At 49.4% G+C, this 21786-nt stretch overlaps 1 protein-coding gene across 2 annotated transcripts in view; it reads left to right on the top strand.

Moving 5' to 3' along the window:
• LOC140430717 (sodium/hydrogen exchanger 5-like) overlaps positions 1-21786 on the top strand; it is a 468359-nt gene that overhangs the window by 392028 nt on the left and 54545 nt on the right. The window lies entirely within an intron of this gene.

The following is a 21786-nucleotide window of genomic DNA, read 5'->3' as shown; positions in this document are numbered from 1 at the left end:
TGTGCTGGTGGAGGAGGCGGTTTCCCCGGTGAGGACGGAGGTGGCGAGCGCAGTGGCGGAGGTGCGAGAGCAAGGGGAGGCGCTGAAGGAAGTGGAGGAGACGTTATTGCAGCACGGTGATCAACTTGCCTCGATGGTGAAAGAGATGCGGAAGGTGATGGATACTAACAAGCATCTGCGAGGAAAAATGGAAGACCTGGAAAACAGATCCAGGCGACAGAATTTGAGGATTGTGGGGCTGCCCAAAGGAGTTGAAGGACCGAAGCCGACTGAGTATTTTGCCGCGATGCTGGCAAAACTATTGGGGGAGGGGGAGGATCCCTCCCGATATGAACTGGATAGGGCTCATCGGTCGTGGAGGCCTGTACCAAAGGCGAGTGAGCTGCCAAGGGTAGTGACTCCGTGCTTCCATAGGTACAGGGTGAAGGAGAAGGTCCTGAGCTGGGCCAAGCAGAAGCGGGTGGTGCAGTGGGCTGGAGCTGGTATACGTGTATACCAGGACTTTACGGTGGAGCTGGCAAGGAGGCGGGCTGCCTTCAACCTGGTGAAGAGGGCACTGTACATTAGCAAGGTGCGGTGCGGCATTGTATATCCAGCGAAGCTGAGGGTGACTTACAAGCTCAGGGACTTTTATTTTGGAACGGCGGAAGCAGCAGAGGAGTTTGCGAAAGCAGAAGGACTGTGGCAGAACTGACAAATTGGGGAATGGCCATGTGCCGATGTAACCTCATGATTGTATTTTCTTCTTTTTTGTATCACTGCGCGCAGGTGTTGAGATTAAAGGAGCCAATGTGGTATATATTTGGACAAGGGAAGGGACGGGACTTTCACTCTAAATGAGAGTTCTTTGGGGTGTAGGTGGATATGCGGGGTTTGTGTGCCAAAAGGGGATCTTTGGGCTTTCCTAGGGCCGGGCAAGTGGGAAAGGGACCCGGGAGGGGGCCTCCACGCTGGCCGGTTTAAGCCGGCCAGTGAACGGGAGTGACGTGGGGGGAGGGGCTGCGGCCATCGGAGCCTGGCAGAACAGGGTCCGAGTGGTCTAGCCGGGGTGGAAAGTTGGGGGGAAGGAACCGAGGTTGGGAGGAGGAGTTTTACAAGAGACAGCAGATGGGAGGAGCTGGAGACCTGGGGTGGGGGGAGTGGGGGAGGGGGAGGGAGGGGGCGGGGGGGGGGAGCTGGGTACGATTAAGGGTGACTACGGGTAATCCCTGATTCCTTTTTGTCATTTGTTTATGTAAACATGCGGGTTGAGGTTTGGGGGTTGGTGGGTAGATGGGATCGTTGTTATTATGGGGACTGACATATCTTGCTGATTATTGTTTATTGTTGATAGATGTAAATGTGGGAGAAAATGTGAAAAAGGAGAATAAAAAAATTAAAACAAATTTTTTAATAAAGTTACCAAAACCTACAAGCGCAAACATAATGCCCTCTTTTGATTTCAAACAAATTGGCAAGGAATCGTTTCTCATCCGTCAGTGGATTAATTTCAAATACTCATTAGAGTGTTCACTTAACTCCATGAGTGAGGATATGTTCGTACATTTTAAGTGCCAAATATAACAGATATGTTTCAGAATTTTGCTGTTCTACTGTTGCTTGCTAATGTGGCTTTTGTTTATTGTAATAATTTGGGTCCAATCTACCAGTAACTTGTGAAATGATATGTGTTTTTGAGCTAACTTTCTTCTACCCTCTCTGGAATGCTTTCCATCTGAGAGCCAGTTGCTACTGTACATTAACCTGGTTGTTTGATGTTGAGGTTCAGCAGAGCCCTGAGGAAAGGGATACTTCAAAGTTGTGATCAGCACAAAGTTTTGCCATTTAAGTAATGGGGATGTAGTGGCACACCCCATCTGTGAATGTCAGTATAGGGTAAAGTGATACGATGGTAGCCTACAGACTGTTTTAATCACAGATGGTTTCTATATAGTTAACAGTTGGCAACCCCTCTAAGTGCTTTGCTATTTTAATGTAAATTACTTACAGTAAAATCATTCTAATGGAAAGTTTGAAGCAATCTAAGTGCTGAACTCTAGACGTAGGATCATGCTTTATTTCATTTGCCAGAGGTTGATGGGGTCTTCGCTATTGCTTTGAAAAATACTGTTGGCTGTACTGAGACCTGGAATAAGCCATCTCCATGTCCACTCATGTAATGCACTTCCTGATTACATCTGTACGCTGGCTACATCTGTGTGGTAACGTCTGAAATCTTCAAAACATTTATTAAAGAGAATTATTAAAGAACAGTTTAGAGAGTTATGGAGTCCTATCTTTGTATGGAAGTTCTTATAACTGCTCACCGCCTTCCTTATACTGCAATATGCTATTACAGTAGATGTGTGCGAGGTATATTGTACTCGCTGGGAAGATGCAGTGCTATTTATATACAGGTTGAGTCTACTTTAACCAAAACCTTTGGTGCCAATTGTGTTTCTGTATTCAGATATATTTGGTTTTCGGATGTGATGTAGCTGCCATATATATGGTAGGATTGGGCCTGCTGGCATTACAATACCCGAAACTGAGGCTAGCTATAAGCTGGAATTTTCTGGGTGTTCCTGCCAGTGGGACCTTCCTGTGCCACGAACGGCAAACCCCCGTCAAGGGTTCCCCAAACAACGTGAAACCCCCGTTGACAGTGCTGGAAGCAGAAGACCCCACTGCCGGGGTGCCACTGCTGCTGCAAAACACACACGGGGGACACAGAAAATCTTGCCCATAGAGTGGAATCTTCCACTCAGTACACAGAGTGCTCACTGAGGTGAGAATATTGCTGGATAACTCTCCAGCTGCATGGCCAAGTTCTTTCTCCAGAATTAGTGTACGCTGTGCAAGGAAAATCCGATGGGCGTGGTTTTCGCTGTCACTGTGGCAGGGTGGAACCTGATATAGCCAGCAAGGCCAGTTCCACGGAGATCGGTATGCAAACATTAGAGGGCAATAAAAATAAACACCACCCGACCCTCGCAGACACGGGGGATCCCTCCCCAGGCATCAGGGCACCTCCCAACCGCACAAACATCAGAACAAGCTTTCCCCACAGGCATTGGGGCATTCCCCTCCCCCCCCCCACAACAGTAGCATCGCCCCTCCCACCACACATAAGGGGAATCCCCCTCCAAATGGGTCTCCCCAGAGGCCCCGCCACTAGCACTGCCAACCCAGCACTGTCGGTGACACAAGGCCGCTAAATCTCGCGAGAAGCCCTATCGCGAGATCTGCAATGCCTCACAAGATCTAACAAGGTCTTGTGAGACGTCGCGATCTAGATCTTGCCCTTACTGGGTGAGATCCAGATTAACATATTTAAGTGAACCATTAGGCTCATTTAAATATGTCGGCGTTCTATTCTCCCGAGGCCCAGGAATGAACACCCACTCCTGGGAGACATCGGCATGGCGTAATTTAATACTGGTTCACATAAACGTGGACAAGGCATAACGGCATCTGAGGGGTGTTGTGTTTGGTCCTTTATAACTTACGAAGGAAGCCACCAAACACTTTGACTTGTCCAAACCAGAATCTTTTACAGCAATCTGATACAGAGCACGTTATCATGGAGACTGCTTATTACTCCTCTGGAATCTGCATCTAGCACTGACCATTCACATGTATGTCTTATTACCCTCTTAATCTTCTTCTGAAGATGTCCGGATGTGTCTCCCGTTATGTGGCAGTCACTGGTCGAGAGGCCGCATGGTGTGTCGGCACCGCCATCTGCTGGTTGGAGGTTGCATGCCATCCATCTGTTTTTTTTTAATAAGATTTTATTGATGTATTTGAAAATTTTTAGAACAGCAACATAAACAATGACATCAACATGGTACAATAAACATTTCCCTCCCCAGCCCAATCTTCACGCACCTCAACCAGACAACAACAATCCGCCCGCTCCTCCCCCCCTTGGAATACTGCATGCTGACATTTTAATTTTCCCCGAGAAAGTCGACAAATGGCTGCCACCTCTGGGTGAACCCTAACATTGATCCTCTTAAGGCGAACTTTATTTTCTCGAGACTGAGAAACCCAGCCATGTCATAACCCAGGTCCCTCCACATTAACAAGATCCGTCTCCTGGCTACCAGGGAGGTAAAGGCCAAGAAAATGAAGTGAAATGCAATGAAAATCGCTTATTGTCACAAGTAGGCTTCAAATGATGTTACTGTGAAAAGCCCCTAGTCGCCACATTCCGGCGCCTGTTCGGGGAGGCTGGTACGGGAATTGAACCATGCTGTTGGTCTGCCTTGGTCGGCTTTCAAAGCCAGCAATTTAGCCCTGTGCTAAACCAGCCCGTACGTCGGCCTCTTTTGGCCCCTGAACTCCCGGATCTTCCGACATTCCAAAGATCACTACCTCCAGACTCGGCATCACCCATGTTTTTAGCACCGTGGACATTGCCTTAGCAAAATCCTGCCAAAATCCTCTAAGCTTCGGGCATGCCCAAAACATGTGGACATGATTTGCTGGGCTTCCCGCGCACCTGTCCTCAACCACGAAGAACTTACTCATCCTAGCCGCTCTCATGTGTGCCCGGTGGACTACCTTAAATTGTATCAGGCTAAGCCTGGCACATGATGAGGAGGTATTAACCCTGCTTAGGGCATCCGCCATAGAACCGCCTCTATCTCTCCTCCTAGCTCATCCTCCCACTTGCCCTTAAGCTCCTCCACCGGGGTTTCCTCCGCCTCCGAAAGCTCCTGGTAAATATCTGATACCTTCCCCTCTCCCACCCAGGTAATGGAAACTACTCTATCCTGTATCCCCCATGACGGCAGCAGCGGAAAGGCCGGCACCTGTTTTCTCAGGAAGTCTCGCACCTGCAAATTCCTCAAACCATTCCCTGCTGGCAATTCAAATTTATCCTCCAAAGCTTTCAAGCTGCGAAAGCTCCCATCTATAAATAGATCCCCCATCTTTCTAATTCCTGCCCTCTGCCAACTCCGGAACCCGCCATCTAGCCTACCCAGTACAAACCTGTGATTATTATAAATCGGGGTCCAAATCGATGCTCCCTCTACTCACTTACATCTCCTCCATTGCCCCCAGATCCTCAGAGCCGCCACTACCATTGGACTTGTGGAGTATCGGGCCGGCGAGAACGGCAGAGGTGCCATTACTAGTGCTCCCAAACTGGTGTCTTTGCATGACGCCGCCTCCGTCCGCTCCCATGCCGACCCCTCCCCCACTACCCACTTCGTAATCATGGTTATATTAGCCGCCCAGTAGTAATTACAGACGTTCGGCAGCGCCAACACACCCTCCCCCCGACTGCGCTCCAGCAACACTTTCTTCCCTCGCGGGGTTTTACTCGCCCACACAAAGCCCAAAATATTCTTATTCACCCGTTTGAAAAAGGCCTTGGGGATGAAGATGGGGAGGCACTGAAAGACAAACAGAAATTGGGGAGGACCGTCATTTTCACGATCTGTACCCTCCCGCCTGTGATAGTGGGAGCATGTCCCATCTCTTAAAGTCCCCTTCCATTTGTTCTACCGACCGTGATAGGTTTAACTTGTGTAGTACCTCCCATTCCCGGGCCACCTGGATTCCCAGATACTGAAAGCTCTACCTTACCATTCTAAGCGGCAGCTCTCCCAGTCTCTTCTTCTGTCCTCTTGCCTCGATCGCAAACATCTCGCTTTTCCCCATGTTCAATTTATACCCCGAAAAATTGCCAAGTTCCCCCAAGATTCACATTATTTCCCCCAACCCCTCCAACGGGTCGGAAATATACAAGAGCAGGTCATCTGCATAGAGCGAGACCCGGTGCTCCAGCCCGCACCCCGAACCAGCCCTTTCAATTTCCTAGAGGCTCTTAACGCCATGGCCAATGGCTCTATGGCCAGAGCAAACAGTAACGTAGAGAGGGGGCACCCTTGCCTCGTCCCTCGGTGCAGTTTAAAATACCCCGACCTCAGCCGGTTCGTACGCACACTCGCTACTGGTGCCTGATAGAAAAATTACACCCAGTCAATAAAGCCCTCACCAAACCCAAACCTTCCCAACACCTCCCACAGGTAATTCCACTCCACGCGATCAACAGCCCTCTCCGCATCCATCGCTACCACCACCTCCGCCTAATCTCCTTCTGAAAGCATCATAATAACATTTAGAAGCCTTCGAACATTGGCCTTGAGTTGCCTGCCCTTAACAAATCCCGTCTGGTCTTCCCCTATCACTTCCGGGGCACAGTCCTCTATCCTTGTGGCCAGTACCTTAGCCAGCAGTTTGGCATCCACATTCAATAGAGAAATCGGCCTGTATGACCTGCATTGCTCCGGATCCTTCTCCCGTTTCAGGATCAATGAAATCGAGGCCTGCGACATTGTTGGGGGGAGGACTCCCTTCTCTCTTGCTTCATTAAATGTCCTCACCAGCAGTGGGCTCAATATCATGAAAACTTCTTATAGAATTCCACCGGGTAGCCGTCAGGCCCCCGGGGCCTTGCCCGACTGCATGCCCTCCAGCCCCTTGATTATTTCCTCCATCTCAATTGGGGCTCCCAGCCCCTCCACCGGGTCCTCCTCCACCCTCGGGAACCTCAACTGATCCAGAAATTGCCTCATCCCCTCCACCCCAGCCGGGGGTTCCGACTCATATAATTTACTATAAAAGTCCTTAAACACCTCGTCTACCCCCGCTGGGTCCAGGACAGTATTACCATCTCTACTCTTTACTTTACCTATCTCCCTGGCCGCCTCTCTTTTCCTGAGCTGGTGCGCCAACATTCTGCTTGCCTTTTCCCCGTACTCATAGATCATCCCCCTTGCCTTCCTCAACTGTTCCACTGCTTTCCCTGTGGTCAACAGCCCAAACTCTACCTGTAACCACTGCCGCTCCCTCAGCAGCCCCATGTCCGGGGCCTCCGAGTATCTCCTGTCCACCTGGAGTATCTCCTCAACTAACCTATCCCTCTCAGCCCGTTCCACCTTTTCTCTGTGGGCCCGCATCAAGATTAATTCCACTCTGGCTACTGCCTTCAAAGCTTCCCAGACGGTTGCTGCAGAGACCTCCCCCGTATCATTTGTTGAAAACTCCTTCGTCCTCAGACGTGCAAACCTCCACGGGTCTACTCCCCCCATCTGTTCCATAAAACCTTTCAATTCCTTTGCCGCAGCCGGCCTCTACCCAGTCCTGGATTTTGACCGGTCCAATTCCGGATCAATGATTGTGTTGAAGTCTCCTCCCATGATCAGGTTATGTGACTCTAAGTCTGGGATCTTACCTGACACCCGCCTCATAAATTCCACGTCGTCCCAATTCGGAGCATATATGTTCACAAGTACCACTCGCACCCCCTCCAGCTTCCCACTCACCATTATGTACCTACCCCTCTTGTCTGACACGATTCTCACTGCCTCGAATGCCACTCGTTTGCCGATCAAGATCGCTAACCCCCTAGTCTTTGAGTCCAGTCCTGAGTGGAACACTTGGCTGACCCACCCCTTCCTCAGTCTCGTCTGGTATGTAACCTTTAGTTGTGTCTCTTGTGGCATTGCCACGTCCGCCTTCAGCTCCCTCAAATGTGTGAACAGGCGATCCCTCTTGACCGGCCCATTCAGTCCTCTCATGTTCCATGTGATCAGCCAGGACGGGGGGCTTTCAACGCCCCCCCCCCCCCCCAATCTAGCAATCATCCTTTTTAGGCCAGCCCCGAGCTCGCACCCTCCACTTCCTCGGGTTCCCACTTGGGCAGTCGCCGTTCCCGACCTCCCATTTGTCCCCTAGTAACAATTCCTCCCTGTCAGCAAAGCAGCTCCCCCCTCCCTCCCCCCCCCAGCAACAACACTAGAAACCCAAATGAAGGCCCGAGCCCTAACGCCAGATTCTCTGCAATACCAGCGGGAAAACGCACTTGTGTGAAACAAGTTTGGAACAATGTCAGGACTCACCTGAACAATGCCTGGTGCTGCCTCCGGAGTTCGAGATGGAGGAAGCCCACTACCCTGGATCTTGGAACACCACAACATTGCATGGGGGAGCATCTGCAGCTGGACCTTCCAGATTCAGTATCCTGGAAGAGATCCATCTACCAGCCTCAGAATGTTCTTGCAGATCCATCTTCCAACCTCATAGTGCTCCCAGCGATCTATCTTCATTTTCAGGGGGATTATTCAGTAGTGGGGCAGTGACGTTGGTCACCTTTTCAATATGGCACTCGGGCACACTCTACAACATCTAGGTCTGCTCCGCCACTGAAGACAACATGAAACACCCAGGTGCATAACTAATGAAGTCAGGGCAGGATGTTTTGGCGTGTTTTCCCGTCATCTTCCACAGCGACCAACACGCCACGTTCCCACCCCCGCCATGACACTTAGTCTTGAAATGGAGAATTCTGCCCAATATAAGAAATACGGCAGCCAATTGGATCTTTTGCATCCACCAGAGAGGTTTTAACAGTTCCCCTAAAAGACAGCATTTCTGGCAATGCAGCACTCTTTCAGTACTCGACTGGAGTATCAGGGTTGATTTTTGTGCTCAAGTCCTGGAGCGGCACTTGAACCTGGAACCTTGAGACTCAAAGGTAAAAGATTGGCTCTGAACAGGAGGACTGCAAACAAGAAAAAGATGCTGTTTGCAGTGCAGGTCCACTTGCAAAGAAGCTCCTGACCATTGTCTTAGCTGATATTAAATACATTTTAAACCCTATGTTAAACACTTGAGGTCCCACGAGTGCTAGATCCAGATACTGGCCTAAGGAGACCACATTAAGAATGTAAGTCTGTTTTCAGGGCACTTTGATTGAGCAGATTGGAAATAATTTTATCATGAGAGATGACCTGACCAAGGAAATGGACGTCTCGTCAGAGCTGTAACTATATCACCCTCTGCTATAAAACAGCTGGTACCCTGACAGGAGTTTGCTGCAGCAGTTTTACCAGCAATGTGAGATGCATTAGGCAGCTGTGTCAGAGGTGGGTCCTGAGGCAGGAGAGCTGGAATGCTGGTTTGTTCCTGCCCCCCGGGTTATATTAAAAGTGGATGAGTGGTGGGGGTGATGGCTAGTTGTCAAGTTCTGGTTAGCCATAAAGGGTCGATGAAGGGCTCTGGGAAATTTTACAGTTGACAGTCAGGTCAGTCAGAGGCAGGACAGGGCTGGGGACGGAGGCAGTGCCTGTTGGCAGAATGATAGAGGTGGCGAGGTGGGGCGGAGGGTTGTTCAGTGTTCCATCCACCTAGGAACCCCTCCCCTGCTCTGCATAGCTCTCAGGCTACGGCTGCTGCCACTGGCCATCCAATGGAGGATTTGTTCCTTCATGATGATAGCCTTACATCTGTAGCCTTTTAAAATTGAAACTTTTGCACCTTCTTTTCAGCGGGCCCCAGAGCAGCAGATGTCGGCCTTTCTAGCGACGCCCACATCCCATCAAAGAATTTTAAAAAAGATCCCACCTCAGCCAGTAGGACTGCGAATGTATCATGCTGGAGGGCCTCCTATTGGCCTATCAGCTCGGGAGCCTTAATTGAATGGTGAATATGTGCCCCAGACACCAATTGGCCAAACCTAAAAAAATTCATCAGGCATCTGACATCAACTTGACATGGGTTTAAGATCTGGAAGTTCACCCGACACTGGGTCCTGATCCCAAAACAAGTAATTCAGCCTAGACTGTTCACTGACTTCTATTCCAAACTCACTGATGTCCACAACTACCTGGATTATACTCCATCCTTTGATCTCCTGGAGTCCAGTTACAGATTAAATTAATACTACAAATGCAATGGGTTACTTAAGGGCTGCAAGCTTTGTAAAAGGCAAGGCAATTCTGTCAAGTTCTTTCAGAAACCGGCAGAGTGTATAGATAAAAGAAATGCTGTAAATATTGTGTGAATGGATTTTCAACAGGCATTTGATAAGGTATTACATAAGAGGCTTGTTGATAAGATTGAGATACATGGTATTAAATGGAAATAAGAGCAAAAATTGTTGGTCACATTCAACAGGTCTGGAGACTCGACATCACTGGAGAGTGGGAGAAAAGTTAACTTTTCAGATTGGTGGCTTTTCATCATAACTGGCCAAGGTTAGAGATGTGACATGTTTTAAGCAAATACAAAGTCAGGGAAAATGGGGAAGGGACAAAAAAACAAAAGGGGAGGACTGTCTACAGGCCTAGGAGAGATATTGGGCGGAATCTTACCAGAATTTGGCGAAGTGTCAGGCTCAGACAGAAAACCGACGTGCAACTTTCCAGTTACACAGGCCAGTTTTCTCACGGAATCTTTGCCAAAAATAGAGTGGGCGCGTTTTATGCCTTTACTCTGGTGAGGCAGGGCCTCTTAGAGTAAGGAACTAGCTCCAAATAGATCTTTAGAGGGCGCCACAACTAGTACTTTATTGAATGGACCCCAGCCCACATCACGGAGGTCTTGGGGGCTCTTCCAACAACCCCCCCCCCCCCTCCCCACCACCACCAACATTCATCGCCGGCAATGCCACGCCCCCGATATTGATCGCTGGCAACACTCCCCGACACTCAGCAGCAACCCGTGACATGCATAAGCAGAAAACCCCCCTCAATCTCCACTCCCTCCCCCAAAACTCACCACACATCAAAGCAATCCCCCACCTCCATGGGGCTCCCATTTGGGTCTATCTCTGGCACTGTCTCCTGGCAGAGGTTGACAGTACTAACCTGGCAGTGCCAACCTGGGCCAGAGCAGTGCCAGAGCACTGCCCAGTTATGTCCCTCTACACTCCCCTGGTAGCTGTACTTATCTCTGCGCCCCTCGAGGGATTCCCTCGACTGCCGCACGCCTGGCCAAACATGTTGGCAGCTCGGTGATGTGTGAATATGCAGTAATCAGGGGGGATAATTTAGTGGGGGGGGAGTCCATTTGTAAAATTAAAATTCGTTCAAATCTATTAAAATCCTGTGACATTGGCGGCGAGGCGAGGGGAAAATCTGGAAATGTGATCTTTCCGACGAGAATCGTTTTTTCTCGATTCCTGCAAAGTTTTCTGCCATCACCACTGATCCCATGGATGGGGAGTGTGGGCTCAAGATTCCACCCAGAGGCTAGGATTTTGTGGTTGTAATGGTAGCGAAAATGTTCCAACACAGAGATGCCTACAGTGGAAATTAAGAAGCCCTTTGTTGAAAGAATGTGGTATGATGGGCAGGATTATCCGGTCCCGCCCGAGATCAATGGACCTATTAATGGTCCGTTAAATTGTCTCTCCCGCCTGCGACAATTGTAGGGCGGGCAGGATCGGAAAATTTGCCACTATTATTTAATTCTTCACTCTTCAGCTACAATTTGTTAACAGTCAATCAGAAAGACAATCAAGGCTGGTAAGAAGAATGAAGATCAGGTTTGAATCTTTGATTTGTTGAAATGAACACAAAGGCTTTGGAGTTGTTGTCCTCTAACTAGTTAATACTTGGTTGACTAGACTTCTATTTTTAAAATAATAACTAAATGTTCCATGAGAGACCTGTGGTGGTATGTATTAGGGGTAGTACGGTACCTGTGAAGCCGAGACGCTATTGGCAGACAGACACTGGTTCCTGGTTGGATCTGCCGCCTGCTGGCTCCACCCAGCAAGGCGGAGTATAAGAGCCCGGGTTCTCCCAGCAGCCGCATTCTGTAACTGAGCTGCTGGGGAACAAGTCTTGCTTAATAAAGCCTCGATTGTCTTCATCACTTCTCGACTTGTGAGTAATTGTTGCGCTACAATTTATTAAGCAGACTTAAAAAGACTATGGAGCTCCGGATCGCCCCGGACTGTCTGCGAATCAGCCCCCATGCAGCAAACTCGGCGGCCGTGGTTAAACACTGGCTAGCATGCTTCGAAGGTTACCTTCGAACGGCCCCCGGCCGGACCACGGATGACCAGAAAATGCAGGTCCTGCATTCCAGGGTGAGCCCGGAGATCTACACACTCATCAAAGACGCGGAGGATTTCCCCACGGCGCTCACCATGCTGAAAGGAGTCTACATTCGGCCCATAAACCAGGTCTATGCACGCCACCAACTCGCGACGAGACGGCAAATCCCCGGAGAATCGCTAGACGAGTTCTACAGCACGCTGTTGATATTGGGAAGGAACTGCAACTGCCCGTCGGTGAGCGCAAACAAGCATACGGAACTCCTAATCAGGGATGCTTTTGTGGCAGGTATGACTTCTTCTTCTCAAATTCGCCAGAGACTGATAGAGAGAGACTCGTTAGGACTCACAGAGGCACGGGCCCTTGCGGCCTCCCTCGACGTGGCCTCACAAAATGCCCGCGCCTACGGCCCCGACCGCGCGGCAGCCCCTTGGGCTCCGTGGACCCCTGTTGCGACCGTCTCCCCGGCACCCCCCCACCCCTCCACAAGCCTGCGCGGCCAGAGCACCAGACCATCCGGGTGGGCCCTGCTGCTATTTTTGCAGGCAGGCAAAACACCCCCGGCAGCGCTGCCCAGCCCGCTCAGCGATCTGTAAAAGCTGCGGCAAAAAGGGGCATTACTCAGCGGTGTGCCAGTCCCGGGGGGTCGCCGCTATCTCCGGGGGAGAACGGGGACAGCAGATTCAACCCCCCCCAACGATCCATGTGCGGCCCGCGGGCGCCGCCATTTTGGGTCCCAGACATCACGCGGGGAGGATGGGCACTGCCATCTTGTGACCCCTCCCCGGCCATGTGCGATCCATGGGGGCGGCCATTTTTTCCGCCCCCGACCGTGTGCGATCAATGGACGCCGCCATCTTGGCTGATAACCAAGGACCCCAGCATAGACGGCTCCACGGGGTCTGAAGAAAACGCCGCGATGCAACAACCACGACTGGCTTCGGTGACCCTGGACCAATCGCGGCCTCGGACGCTCCAAACGGCAACAACAACGGTGCTGGTCAACGGGTACGAGACGCCATGCCTGATCGACTCTGGGAGCACGGAAAGTTTTATCCACCCGGATACGGTAAGATGTTGTTTTCTTTCCATTCGTCCGAGCACCCAAAAGATTTTCCTGGCAGCAGGATCCCATTCCGTAGAGATCAAAGGGTTCTGCATCGCGAACCTAACGGTGCAAGGGAGGGAGTTTAAGAATTATCGGCTTTATGTCCTTCCCCAACTCTGCGCTCCCACTCTCTTAGGGTTAGATTTCCAATGTAACCTCCAGAGCCTAACGTTCCAATTCGGCGGCCCTATACCCCCACTCACTATCTGCAGCCTCGCGACCCTCAAGGTTGAACCGCCTTCCTTGTTTGCGAACCTCACCCCGGATTTCAAACCCGTCGCCACTAGGAGCAGATGATACAGCGCCCAGGACCGAACATTTATCCGGTCTGAAGTCCAGCGGCTGCTGAAGGAAGGCATAATCCAGGCCAGCAATAGTCCCTGGAGAGCCCAGGTGGTAGTTGTGAAGACCGGGGAGAAACAGAGGATGGTCGTAGACTATAGTCAGACCATCAATAGGTACACGCAGCTAGATGCGTACCCTCTCCCCCGCATATCCGACATGGTCAATCGGATTGCACAGTACAAAGTCTTTTCCATCGTGGACCTCAAGTCCGCATACCACCAGCTCTCCATCCGCCCGAGTGACCGCAAGTACACGGCCTTCGAGGCAGACGGGCGGCTCTACCATTTTTTAAGGGTCCCATTTGGCGTCACGAACGGAGTCTCAGTCTTCCAACGGGAGATGGACCGAATGGTTGACCAGCATGGTTTGCGGGCCACGTTCCCATACCTCGACAATGTAACCATCTGCGGCCATGACCAGCAGGACCACGACGCCAACCTCCGCAAATTCCTCCAGACCGCTAACGCCCTGAACCTCACCTATAACGAGGAAAAATGCGTTTTTATCACTAACCGTCTGGCCATCCTGGGATACGTAGTGCGTAATGGAGTGATAGGCCCCGACCCTGAACGCATGCGCCCCCTTATGGAATTTCCCCTCCCCCACTGCTCCAAAGCCCTGAAACGCTGCCTGGGCTTCTTCTCGTACTACGCCCAGTGGGTTCCCAAATACGCAGACAAGGCCCGCCCGTTAATCCAGTCCACTACCTGCCCCCTGTCGACAGAGGCCCGCCAGGCCTTCAGCCGCATCAAAGCGGATATCGCAAAGGCCACGATGCACGCAATCGACGAGTCCCTCCCCTTCCAAGTCGAGAGCGACGCATCCGATGTAGCTCTGGCGGCCACCATCAACCAAGCGGGCAGACCCGTGGCTTTTTTCTCCCGGACCCTCCACACCTCAGAAATCCGCCACTCCTCAGTGGAAAAGGAAGCCCAAGCCATAGTGGAAGCTGTGCGACATTGGAGGCATTACCTGGCCGGCAGGAGATTCACTCTCCTCACTGACCCAACGGTCGGTAGCCTTTATGTTCGGCACTGCACAGCGAGGCAAAATCAAGAACGACAAGATCTTAAGGTGGAGGATTGAGCTCTCCATCTATAACTATGAGATCTTGTATCGTCCCGGAAAGCTGAACGAGCCGTCCGATGCCCTATCCCACGGCACGTGTGCCAATGCACAAGTGGATCGCCTCCAAGCCCTCCACGAGGACCTCTGCCACCCGGGGGTCACTCGATTCTACCATTTTGTGAAGTCCCGCAACCTCCCCTACTCTGTCGAGGAGGTCCGTACAGCCACCAAGAACTGCCAAATCTGCGCAGAGTGCAAACCGCACTTTTTCAGGCCAGATAGAGCGCACCTGATAAAGGCTTCCCGTGCCTTTGACCGCCTCAGTTTGGATTTCAAAGGCCCCCTCCCCTCCACCGACCGCAACGCGTACTTCCTAAACGTGGTGGACGAATGCTCCCGTTTTCCCTTCGCCATCCCCTGTCCTGACATGATCGCGGCCACAGTCATTAAAGCCCTCGGCACCATCTTTACACTGTTCGGTTTCCCCGCGTACATCCATAGCGACAGGGGGGTCCTCCTTCATGAGTGACGAACTGCGTCAGTTCCTGCTCAGCAAGGGCATTGCCTCGAGCAGGACGACCAGTTACAACCCCCGGGAGAACGGTCAGGTAGAGAGGGAGCACGGTACGGTCTGGAAGACCGTCCTACTGGCCCTACGGTCCAGAAATCTCCCAGTTTCCCGTTGGCAGGAAGTCCTCCCGGATGCCCTCCACTCCATCCGGTCGCTGCTGTGTACCACCACTAATCAAACGCCTCACGAGCGCCTCATTGTCTTCCCTAGGAAGTCCTCCTCCGGAACGTCCTGCCGACCTGGCTGGCAGCCCCAGGACCCATCTTACTCCGAAAGCATGTGCAGGCGCACAAATCGGACCCGTTGGTCGAGAGGGTTCACCTTCTCCACGCAAACCCTCAGTACGCCTACGTGACGTACCCCGACGGCCGACAGGACACAGTCTCCCTGCGGGACCTGGCGCCCGCCGGAAACACACACACACTCCCAACACCAATCACCCCCTCCCTCCCACCGGCGCACCCCACGGCCGCTCCCTTCCCGGGTGGATCGGTCCTCCTCCCGTGCCTGCCCAGGAGTAAAGAACCAGGGACGAACAGCGCAATGCTCCCAGAGACGACAGTGCCCGAGCCAGCACCTGCACCACCACCAGGTCTGAGGCGATCAACAAGGACGACCAGGGCACCCGCTTGTCTCGTGGAATCCGTGTGACAAAAATCTGTAAATAATTCTGACAAAACCTGTAAATAGTTAACTGTTGAGCTCAATGCATAGCCACTGTACGAAAATAGTTCCAGGACCAGCTTTGTAAGCCCCTACCACCATGCGACCCACCACCCCCTCGGGTTCCTTTTTAACAAGGGGTGAATGTGGTGGTATGTATTAGGGGTAGTATGGTACCTGTGAAGCTGACAGGCTATTGGCAGACAGACACTGGTTCCTGGTTGGATCTGCCGCCTGCTGGCTCCACCCAGCAAGGTGGAGTATAAGAGCCCGGGTTCTCCCAGCAGCCGCATTCTGTAACTGAGCTGTTGGGGAACAAGTCTTGCTTAATAAAGCCTCGATTGACTTTATCACTTCTCGACTTGTGAGTAATTGTTGAGCTACAAGACCCTTGTCAAAGTTTGTTGCAGAACTGATGTTGAGGAAACTGTTTAAATGTTGGTGGAATTTTTTGGGGGGTTTGCCATCAATAAAAGTTTGAGGATGATGTCCACCTTGAGTGATGTCAGGCTGCCAGATTAAGGTTTTACGGCCAACTCTGCATCTCTCTTAAGGCCCGAGGAACATACGCAGGGCTCTGAGCAATGGCTCTTGAATGCTGGGTAATTGTAAACATTCACAAAGAGCCAATGGATTAGAAAATCCAGCCATTTTAATAAGATTAAAAATGAAATCATTTTCGCTCTCTTCATGCAGTATCCTTATTGTCCAAAGGTTTATCCCACGATCATTATGGGGCAAGGCGGGAAGGTAGGCTGCAAGAAATACCTCAGCCGGTACAGGGATTGGATGTGCACTGTTGGCGTTATTCTGCACCAAGCTCTAGCCATCTAGCTAACTGAGTTAATTGGCTCCCACTGAGTAAATTGATAACATGAAACTGAAATTTACTTTGTTGTTATCATGGCCAGAATAATCCATTCTGGAGCCTACCTATGGTGGTAGGAGCGGAAGTGGGGGTAATTTCAACTGGAGGGGGTGGAACGCCTGAACATGCAAGATCTTAACAGTGTTCAGTAAATATGCACCCATGAGGAGTTTATTGATTCACGTGGCAGGGGTAAGCAGGACATCACCATCCCCGCTATTAACTCATGGGATCGAAGGTCTGGGCATTACATTTAAAGGGCACCCAGCCAGCCTACGCTACCCCATACACCTTTGCCTGGCTACTGCTCCATGCTCCCTCGCTAACCCTTCCTCCCTTCCTAGGTCATCCTCCAAGCATCTTCTACTGCTTTAAAAGAGTAGGCTGGCATTTACAGATGTTCCCCAAACAGGACAATGCAGCAGCAACTCATCGTTAATTATGGAAGTAGTCTATCTTGCCACGAAGGCGCTACCCTTTTTAATGAGGATATATGACATGAAGATGCATACAAAAGGGCTTCCTGAATCTACTTTCGGCGGCGGCATGTAGGAGGAGGTCACACATTGGAGGGCTCCTGCTCGAGGCATGATTTTTTAGAATTTAATGCCCGGTCCCAAGGGCTATTTCTGGTTAAATAAGTGCAGGAAGACATAAGGAAAACCCAAAGGAAAATGGCCACGAAGAAGGGAGCTAATGAAGGTTCGCCGTCGTGTGGAAGGGTCGGCTCAGGAACTGGTAGGAAGGCAGAGGCTGGGTCGCCGGGTGAGGCCGCACTGCTCATGGCGAAAAAGATGACCAAGGTGATGGTCATGGAACTTGAAAAACAGTTCACAAGGCACATGGAGGTGATGAGAAAGGAGATGTTGGCGGTATTGGAGGTGCTGCTGGAGGAGGCGATTGCCCCGGTGAGGGCGGCGGTATCGAGAACATCGGCCAAGGTGCGGGAGCAAGGTGAGACACTGAAGGAAGTGGAAGCGGCATTGTCGCAACACAGTGATCAACTCACCTCGATGGGTAAGGAGCTGCAGAGGGTGGTGGAGGCCAACAAGGGCCTGCGAGCCAAAATGGAGGACTTGGAAAACAGATCGAGGCGGCAAAATCTGAGGATCATGGGTGATGCGTGATCAATTACACTCAAGACTAAGTGATTTCATAACTGAAGGCTTTAATCTACTAGAACTTGTTCCCCAGCAGCTTCGGTACAGAAAGTGAAAGCTGCTGGGATGGCACCATCTCTTATACTCCGCCTTCAGGGCGGAGCTACATAATACAGCCAATGGTAGACTCCTGGGTCTAACCAGTGGTCATCAGCCTCTTAGGTACCGCAATACCTGGTACTATCACAGTGGGTTTGCCCGAAGGGGTGGAGGGCCCGAGGCCGACAGAATATTTCGCCAAGACGTTGGTGGAGCCGCTGGGGGAGGGGGAAGATCCCTCCCGGTACGAACTGGATCGGACTCAGAGGACGTGGAGGCCTATACCAAAGGCGAATGAGCCGCCAAGAGCAGTGACTATTTGTTTCCGTAGGTACCGCGAGAAGGAGAAGGTCCTGAGTTGGGCGAAGCAGAAGCGGGAGGTGCAGTGGGCTGGAGCTGGTATACGTATATACCAGGACTTAACCATGGAGTTGGCAAGGAAGCGGGCGGCCTTCGGCCAAGTGAAGACGGCACTGTATAATAGCAGGATGTGGTGCGGCATAGTATACCCAGCTAAGTTGAGGGTGACCTACAAATCCAAAGACTTTTATTTTGAGATGGTGGAAGCGGCAGAGGTGTTTGTGAAGGCAGAAGGACTGGGGCAGAAGTGAGAAATGTGACTGAGGATTGGATGTGGACTGAGGGTAGGGGTTTTGTAGGCGTGTATGTAGCTTTATTTTGTCACTACATGTTGGTATATGTGCTAAATCAGTCGACGTTGTCTATTTGGACAAGATAAGAGTTGGGATTTTCTTTTGTAATGATGGTTCTTTGGAGTTTGTGTGTTTACACTGGAGTTGTGTGTTCAAGAGGATTTCTTTGTTTTCCTAGGACCGGGCAGGGAGGAGATTGGAGGGGAGTGAGGCCTGGGCAGGGGCCTCCACATTGGCTGGTTTAAGCTGGCCAGTGAATGGGAGTATGGTGGGGGGAGGGGCTGCGGTCATCAGAGCCTGGTAGAACAGGAGTCTGAGAGGGGGGTGGGGGTGTTCTACAATTCATGGGTGTCATTCATTGTACACTTTCGGGGATTGGATGGCATTGAATATTAGCGGGGGTGGGGGTGGACTATATATATTAATGGTGACTGTGGGTGATTCCTGATTCCTTTTTCTTTTTTATTTGATGTTTATATTGTCATGCGGGCTGTTGTTTGGGGTTGGTGGGAGGATGGGATAGTTGTTACTAAGAAAGGGATTGACGTTGTATTTGTTACCGTTTACTGTTTGTTGGTGAGTGTAAGTTTTCAAGAAAATGTGAAAAAGGAGAATAAAAAATATTTTTAATACAAGGGCTTCCTGACATTGTTCTTCGGGAAGCCTTGGACCCTACCCTTGAAGTCCCGAGAATGAAGTTCCTCCTACCATCGGGAAAATAATTTTTGGCCACATTAAGTTTCCCTGTCTGCTGAATTTCCCGCTACTGGTGGGACCAGAAGATTCCACCCCTTTGTAACTAGTGAGAAGCCACACTGATACCTCTTTGAGTATCTCACCCTTGATGCCATCTTGTATGAAGGCAAATGCATACCATGCAATTCACATTAACCCAAACTGATCCTTTTCAATCCAAACTGCACATTATTACTGACCTCTTAGTAATTTAAATAAGCTCACTGCCAAGAGTCTAAATGGCTTGGCTACTCCCTGCAACTATTTTGTTGCAAACAGTATCTTGAATCCAGATTAGATTCAATGCTATGTTAATACAAATATTTTATTAAGTCAATTACAAATAAAACAATCATTGTGCCATGGGAACTTTTAAAGAGGCGACATTCCCTTTGTGACACAACTTCAATTGGTTTGCATTCTCTTTTCAATACCTTGGTTACTTTATCAGTAATTTCTAAGAAACTGGCCAAGCAAGTTGGAGCCTTTTAAGTGTCCCTTATTCAGTAGTGTGTGAAAATCGCAACTGTTTCATTTGATGGTTATCTTGTATTTGAATGAAATTTCCGTTTGTACATTTGTGAATGGAATTATTAAATATGACCAACATTACAATTTATTTGACAGCTATCCAAAGGAAACTTAAAAGCTTCCCCCTTTTAATTATTTTAAAAGATCTATATCAGATAAAAGAATTCACGAGGAACTGTTACATCTTTAGTCAGATGCTATCACAGTGCCGACCTGGACAATAGTTTGAACAAAATATTGACACCATCAACTTAACTCAGAGCAAACAAGGAAGGAGTACAGTTCTGTGAGGAACACTTAAAAAGATATTGGCCACTATGTTTGCAATGAAGGTTCTGTGTCTTGTTTGTGTTCTTGTACAATGTCTGGATATATTAAATCAAAATTACTACATGGAAACAGGCCCGTATGGCCCAATCAGACTATACTGATGTTTATCCTCTCCACCTAAACCCATATGCCTGCTCAGTTCCAATAATCCCCTTGCATTTAGCCACTTATCTAACCATGTTATGACTGCTGGACGTTTTAAGATGGCTAAATTTTAAACTTTTATTCAAAGTGAAATGGAGGTAGTGTGGAGAGGGGAATGAGACCTCTGATGGGACCTTACCAAGACAAACCATGTGATTTTATACTAAATCCGCCCTGGGACAACCCCATCTGACCTGCTTATTGTAGACACAGAAACCCAAATAGAAACATATTTAAAATGAGGTAAAAACTTTTAACACCTGAACACAAAGGAGGAGGCCGCTGGCCTTACCTGTACCCAGACTCTCAGATTCTCAGAGTTAGTCAGACCAAGAGAGTTGGAGAAGAAGTTCCACAACTGGTACCACTATGCCAGGCAGAAAAAAGAACTACTTTGGGTTAACCACCAAGTGGAGGGCTGGTGAGGGTAGAATCTCTGCTCAAAGAGTTAAAGGCTACAGAATCACCAGGCAATACCTTGCAACAGGAAGTCCATTCGATTATACTCAAAAGGGTCAAGTGAAGGGGATTTCCTTTGAAATGGACACAGGGTGATTCACCCTGGTGAAGCTAGGAGATGCCTTGAACCTTAAAATCAAGGCCATGGGTGGGGTGTTGTCAGTGGTTGAACCTTGCTGTCGGCTGAACCAGAAGTGTGCACCACATCTGCTCTCTTGCTTTTTCCCATTTCACCTGTGATTGCAATTAAAATTTTAATTTATAGTACTGGCAGCATGCATGGGAAACATATGTGATTCTGTGGCAGGGGATGCTTTTCAGTGGTAAAATCCGCTATCAGCTGACAATGCTGCAACTAAAGGTGGGCTATTAAGGACCCTCCTGTCAGACAGTGAGGCACCGACCGCATCATGGCCACAACTTTCCTGCCCAACTCCATTACCATTGAGTTAAGTTGTTAGTGCAATTCTTAGCACAATCAGGATTATGTTACAAATTATACTAACAACCAATTAAAAATTATCTTGCAGTGTGGCTCACTTATGTGTGCTAGAAGGTACATATATTCACACACAGGGCCGTGTCCTTTGATAATAGAAAGAACATGTCTACACATTGTTCCCTTTTCAACTAAATAAAAGCCATTCTCTTGTTCATTCCCCATGAGAATGTCTTAACCAGTCAGAGTTGACCATTGATTTTTTTTCCAAAGCTTGACAGTTAACTGTCCCCTGATGCATTCTCCACGTCAATACATCTACCAATCAGTGTCCATTTGCCAACCAAACAGCACTCTTTTCTCATGCAGTATAAATTGTTTTACCCTTTGAGATTTGATATTCTTGCAATTATGTCCTGTTGAGTGCAAGCCAAAAAGCTTCAGCAGCATGTCTATTTTTTTTAGCAATACTTAAATCACTTAATGACCTTTGTTTCATCAAAAAGAGCCATTTTTTCATTTTATAATATTGACACTTCTTATTGGATGAAATTTGTTCGAAGATGTCTATGGTACTGTATATTGTTTAGAACACTAACAATCAAGTGTTTACAAGTAGCTTTCAGGTTGTCAAAAATTCAATGTAATGCTTAATGATGTCCTGTTGCATTGGATAAGATAGAGTGAAGAAAAAAAACTTGTCAAATACCCATATGTAACAATGACATTACTGACTATGCAAAGAGCAAAACCTAGACTTAGAAACAACATTGACAAGAAATTACTTACAACAGAATTGCATTCATGTGAAACTAAGATTTTAAAAAGAT

This window comes from Scyliorhinus torazame, chromosome 10, assembly GCF_047496885.1.
Source record: "Scyliorhinus torazame isolate Kashiwa2021f chromosome 10, sScyTor2.1, whole genome shotgun sequence".
Classification (NCBI taxonomy): domain Eukaryota; kingdom Metazoa; phylum Chordata; class Chondrichthyes; order Carcharhiniformes; family Scyliorhinidae; genus Scyliorhinus; species Scyliorhinus torazame.
Note: the sequence above shows the minus strand (reverse complement) of the source record. Positions and strands in the feature narration are given on the sequence as shown.